This window comes from Vespa mandarinia, unplaced genomic scaffold, assembly GCF_050613455.1.
Source record: "Vespa mandarinia isolate Hongniang unplaced genomic scaffold, ASM5061345v1 scaffold_41, whole genome shotgun sequence".
NCBI lineage: Eukaryota > Metazoa > Arthropoda > Insecta > Hymenoptera > Vespidae > Vespa > Vespa mandarinia.
The window spans coordinates 103651-110076 of NW_028197175.1; positions in this window are offsets into that span (position 1 = coordinate 103651).

The window sequence follows — 6426 nt, forward strand, 5'->3', positions numbered from 1 at the left end:
TTATTATTACTATTGTTCTTATTGATATCCTTATTGTTATTTTTATTATTGTTGTTGTTATTCTTATTGTTATTTGTATTGGTTTTGTTATTATTGTTATTATTGTTATTATTATTATTGTTGTTATTATTGTTTTTATTGTTTGATTTGTTTGTATTTTCTTATTTCTCTTTAATTTTATTATTGTTGTTATTTTTATTATTATTATTGTTGTTTTTATTGTTGTTTTTATTGTTGTTATAGTTTGATTTGTTGGTATTTTCTTGTTTCTTTTTAATTTTATTATTGTTATTATTGTTATTATTGTTGTTATTGTTATGATTATTGTTTTTATCTCTGTTTTCTTATTTTTATTGTTATTATATTCGTTGTTGTTATTCTTGTAGATATTGTTAATTGTGTAATTATTATTATTATTGTTATTATTATTACTATTTTTGTTATTATTAATATTATTATTATTTTTATTGTTATTATTGGAGTTATTATTATTATTGAAATTGTTACTGTTATTATTATTTTTATTATTATTGTTTGTTTTATTGTTATGACTAATGTTATTGTAATTGTTATTGTTACTGTTCTTGTTCATGTTCTTGTTATTATTGTCATAATTGTTTTTTTTTTCATTGTTATTATTAATGTTGTTATTGTCATTGTTACTGTTATAGTTATTATTATTTCCTTTTATCAGTATTATATTTGAAATTTTATTTTTTTTACTTGCATAGCTTTCTCTCGACTAGTCGTAAATTTTTCCTAATCCAGCAGCTGCTTTGGTTTGTAAGGCAGTCACATATCTTTCTTTCGTCTAATCGGAAAATTTTCAATCACTAGTGTCGCATTGGTTTACAAACCACTACCAAACCTATGCTTCGAATAGTCGGAGTATTATTAAGACTAACACTCTCTTTGTTTTGAGCGGCACTAGCATAAAATTCAACCGACTAGTTGGAATATTACCAAGTCCGATAGTCGCATTGTTTTGAGAGGCACCCGCATATCTTTCCCTCGACTTGTTGTAATATTTCCAATCCGACAGACGCATTGATTCGAGAGGCATTCGCATATCTTAGTGTCTGCTTGTTGTAATAATTCCTAGTTCTACAGTCGCATTGATTCGAGAGGCACTATTATAACTTACCCTAGACTAGTCGATAAATTTTCTAACCAGACAGTGGCATTGATTCCCAAATCACTCGCGAAGCTCTCTCTTTAATAGTCGGGTTATTTTCGAATCAGAAAATCGCATTGGTACGAGAGGACTTATCATAATTTTCCGTCGACAAGTCGGAATACTTCCAACTCCGACAGCCGCATTGGATCGATAAGCATTCGTATATCATTCCCTCAACTAGACGGTTTATTTCTAAGAACGCCAGTCGCATTGATTCGAGATTCACTCGCATGACATTCCTACGACCTGTCGGAATATTTCCAAGCCAGACAGTTGCATTTTTTCATATGTTACACACAATTGTCGAACGACCAGTTGGAATATTTCCAAGCCTGACAGATGCATTTGTTCACAAGTTACTTGTATAACCTTCCCTCGAATAGTCGGAACATTTCCGAGTCCGCAAGTGTCTTTGGTTCGAGGGGCACTTGAATATCAATGCTTCGACTAGTCGGATATATATCCGAGTCCAACTGCCGTATTTGTTCCAGAGGCACTCGCATAACTTTCTATCGACTAGTCGTCATACGTCTAGATTCGACAGTAGCATTGGTAATGGAGGTATACACATAAAATTTTTGATTAATAGGAATATTTCTAAGAACGAAAGTCGCATTGTTTCACAAGTCACTCGCATAACTTTCCCTCGACTAGACGTGATATTTCCCAGACCTACTGCTGCATTGGATCACAAGTCACTCACATTACATACCCTCGACTAGTCGAAATAATACCAAGTACGATAGCAGCATTGGTTCGAGAGTCACGCGCATGATTTTCCTACGACAAGTCAGAATATTTCCAAGTCCGATGGTCGCCTTTTTTCGAGAGGCAATCGTATAACTTTCCTTCGAATAGTCGGTTAATTTCTAAAAACGACAGTCGCATTTTTTCGAGAATAACTCGCATAATTTTTCCTCGTCTAAGCGGAATATTTCCATGCACGACAGTCGCATTCGTTCGAAAGGCTCTAGCATAAAACTCCCTGGACTAGCGGAATACCTTGAAGTCTGCCAATCACTTTGGTTCGAGAGACAGTCGCATATCATTCCCTCGACTATTAGGAATATGTCCAAGTCTGACAGATACATTGGTTCGAGTTGAATATGAATAACTTTCCCATAACTAGTCAGAAAATTTCCAAAAGACAATCGCATTTGTTCGAACGGCACTCATATAAAATTCGTTCAACTAAACGGGATATGTTCAAGTACGACAGTCGCGTTGATTTGAAAATCACTCGCATAACTTTCCCTCGACCAGTAGGATTATTTCCAACTTCGACAGTCATATAGGTTCACAAGTTACTCGCATAACTTTTCCTCGAATAGTAGGAATATTTCCAAGTATGACGGTCGCATTGTTTCGAAAGGCACAGGCATAAATTTCGCTCGACTAGAAGTAATATATCCAAGTCCGACTGTTTCATTCTTTCGAGAAGCACTCGGATAACTTCCCCTCGTCAAGCCGGAATATTTCCAACCACGATATTCGCATTGGATCGAAAGGCACTTCAATAATATTCTTCCGACTAGACGGCATATATCCAAGTACGACAATCGAAATATTTTGAGAGTCACTCGCATGGTTTTCCCACGACTAGTCGGAATAGATCTAGATCCGACAGTAGCATTGGTAATGGAGCTATTCGCATAACATCCCTCGATTAGTAGAAATATTTCCAAGTCCACAAGTCGCATTGGTTCACAAATCCCTCGCATTACTCTCACTCAACAAGTCGATGTATATCTATGTCCGGCAGCGGCATTGTTTCGAGAGGCCATTGAATAACTTTCTACCGATTAGGTAGAAATATTTTCAAGCCTGACAGTCGCATTGGTTCACACGTTACTCGTAATACTTACCCACGACATGTTGTTATATTTCCAAGCCTGACAGTCGCATTGGTTCACAAGTTATTCTCATAACTTTCCCTCATATAGTCAGAACATTTCAAAGTACGACGGTTTCTTTGGTTCGAGAGGCACTTGCATAATATTCCTACGACTATTCGGAATATTTCCAAGTCCTACAACCGTATTGGTATAAAAGGCACTCGTATAACTTTCCCTCGACTAACCTGCATATGTCTAGGTCCGACCGTAGCATTTATAGTGGAGGAATTCGCAAAACATTCCCTCGATTAGTAGGAATGTTTCTAAGTCCGATAGTCGCATTGGTTCACAAGTCACTCATATTACTTTCCCTCGACAAATTGAAGTATTTCCTTGCCGTCAGTCGCATTGGATACCAAGACAATCGTGTAACTTCCCCTCGACTAGTCATGATATTTCTAAGTCCTATCGCCGCATTGGTTCAAATGTCACTCATATTACTATCCCTCGACTAATCGAAATTATTCCAAGTCCGACAGCCGCGTTTGCTCAAGAGGTACTCGAATAACTTTCCTAAATTTAGTCAGATTATTTCCAAGCACGTCAGTAGCATCGGTTTGAAAGGCACTCGTATAAAATTCTCTCGACTATGTCGGATATGTCCAAGTACGATTGTCGCGTGGAATTGGGACTCACTCGCATAAATTTCCATTGAAAAGTCTAAATATTTCCAACCTGGACAGTCACATTGGTTCACAAGTTTGTCGCACAATATTCGCTCAACTTCTCGGTATATGTCTAGGTCCGACAGTAGCATTGGTAATAGAGTTAATTATATAATATTCCATTGATTAGTAGGAATAATTCTCAGTCCGGCAGTTGCTATGGTTCACAAGTAACTTGCATTACTTTCCCTCGACATGGCAAAATACTTTCAAATCCGACAGTCGCATTGGATCACAAGTCACTCGCATTTCTTGCCCGCGACTAGTAGAAATACTTCCCGGTCCGGCAGCCGTATTGTTTCGAGAGGCACTCGCATAACTTTCTTCCAACATGTTAGAATATTTCCAATTCCGCATTGTTTCGAGCGGTATGATATGCGAGTGCCTCTCGAACCAATGCACCTGTCGAACTTTGAAATAATTCGACTAGTCGAGGCAAAGTTATACGAGTGACCCTGGAACTAAAGTGGCTGTCGGTCTTGGAAACATTCCGACTAGTCGAGGGATAGTTATGCGAATGACTATAGATCCAATGCAGCGGTCGGACTTGGAAATGTTCCGACTAGTCGTGCGAATGGTATGCGAGTGCCTCACGAACCAATTAGGCTGTAGAACCGAGAAATATTCCGTCTATTTTGGAAAAGGTATGCGAGTACCAATCAAACTAATGCATCGATCGGACTTGGAAATATTCCGACCTGTCGAGGAAATGCGAGTGCTACTAGACAAGCATATGATGGACTTGGAAATATTCCGAAGGGAAGTTATGCTAGTTATTCTGGAAACAATGGGACGGTTGGGCTTGGAAATATCTCTTTAAGCCGAGGGAAATTTCTGCGAGTACCACTCGAACCAATGCAGCTATAGGACTGGGAAGTATTGCGACTAGTCGAGGGAAAGTTATTCGAATGAATCTAGTATTAATGCGACGGCCAGACTTGTAAAAATTCCTACAACTCGGGTAAAGTTATACAAGTGTTTCTCGAATAAATGCGACTGTCATACTATTAAATATTCCGACTAGTCTTGGAAACAATGTACGAGTGCCACTCGAACCAAAGCGTATGTCGTACTTGGTATCATAACGACTACACGAGGAAACGTTATTGGAGTTACTGGTGCAGTAAAACAACAGTCGGAATTGCGAATATTCTCAGTGTTCGGGGGAATGTAATGCGAGTGCCTCTCGAACCAATACAGATATCGGACTTGGAAATATTCCGAATATTGGAGGGAAAGTTATGCGAATACTTCTCGAACCAATGCGACTGTCGGACTTGGAAATATTCCTACTAGTCGAAGGAAAGTAAAGCGGATACCTCTCGAACCAATATTGCTTTTGCAATAGGAAATATCCAGATTATTCGAAGGATATATGTTATGTGAAGGAATAAGTTATGTGATTGCCTTGTGAACCTTTGCTGTGTTTCGTATTTGTAAATATTCCGACTAGTCGAGACAAAATTATGCGTGTGCTTCTTGAACCATTTCGGCTATTGGACTTGAAAGTTTTCCCATTATTCGGGGAAAGTTACGCGAGTGCCTCTCGAGCAAATGCGGCTGTCCGGCTAGGTAATAATACGACTAGTCGAGGAAGAGATATGCGAGTCTCTTGTGAACCAATGAGGCTGTCGCAATTGGGCATATTCCGACTAGTCATGGGAATGTTATGCGCGTCGGACTCGAACTAAAGCGAATGTTGTACTTAGATTCATTCCAACTGAACGAAGAAAAGTTATTCGAGAGACTTAGAACTAAAGCGGATATCGAAATTTGGAATATTCCCAGTGGTCGAGGGAATGTTATGCGAGTGCCTCTCGAACCAATGCAAATGTCGGAGTTGAAAACATTCCAACTGATCAAAAGAAAGTTATACGAGTTCTTCTGGAAAAAACTCAACGGTCGGAAGTAGAAATAATCCGACTAGTCGGGCGAATCTTATGAGAGTGCCTCTATAACCAATGCGACTATGGGATTTGGAAATATTCCGTCTAATTGAGTTAAAGTTATACGAGTGACTAGTGAACCATTGCGACTGTCGGACTTGGATATATTCCATCTATTCGAGGGAATTTTATGCGAGTAACCTGTGCACCATTGCGTTTGTCAGATTTTGAAATATCCCGACTAGTCGAGGGAAAGTTATGCAATTTGTTCTGGAACCAATGCGAAGTTCGGTCTTGAAAATATCCCGAATAGTCGATGGAAATTTATTGAAGTGTTTCTCAAACTAATGCAACTCTCGGACTTGGTAATTTTATTACTAGACGAGGTAGAGTTATGCGAGTCATTCTCGAACTAATATGAACTAATCGGACATGGAAATTTTCCCATATTTCCAATGTGACTGTCAGGCTTTGAAATATGTCCACCTAGTCGAGGGAAAGTTATGCGAGTGCCTCTCGTAACAAAGCGTCAATTGGACTTGGAAATATACCGACTATTCTATGTAAAATTATGCGTGTGTCCATTGAACCAATTCTGCTGTCGGTCTACGAAGTCTTCATACTAGTCGAGGGAAAGTTACGAGAGTGACGCTCGAATCAATTCGACTGTCGGAGTAGATAGTATTCCGACTAATCTATGGAAAGTTATGCGATTATATCCCGGAACAATACGGCTGACAGACTTAGACTTATTCCGACTTGTCAAGGAAAAGTTATGTCAGTGCCTCTCGCACCAGTGCAAC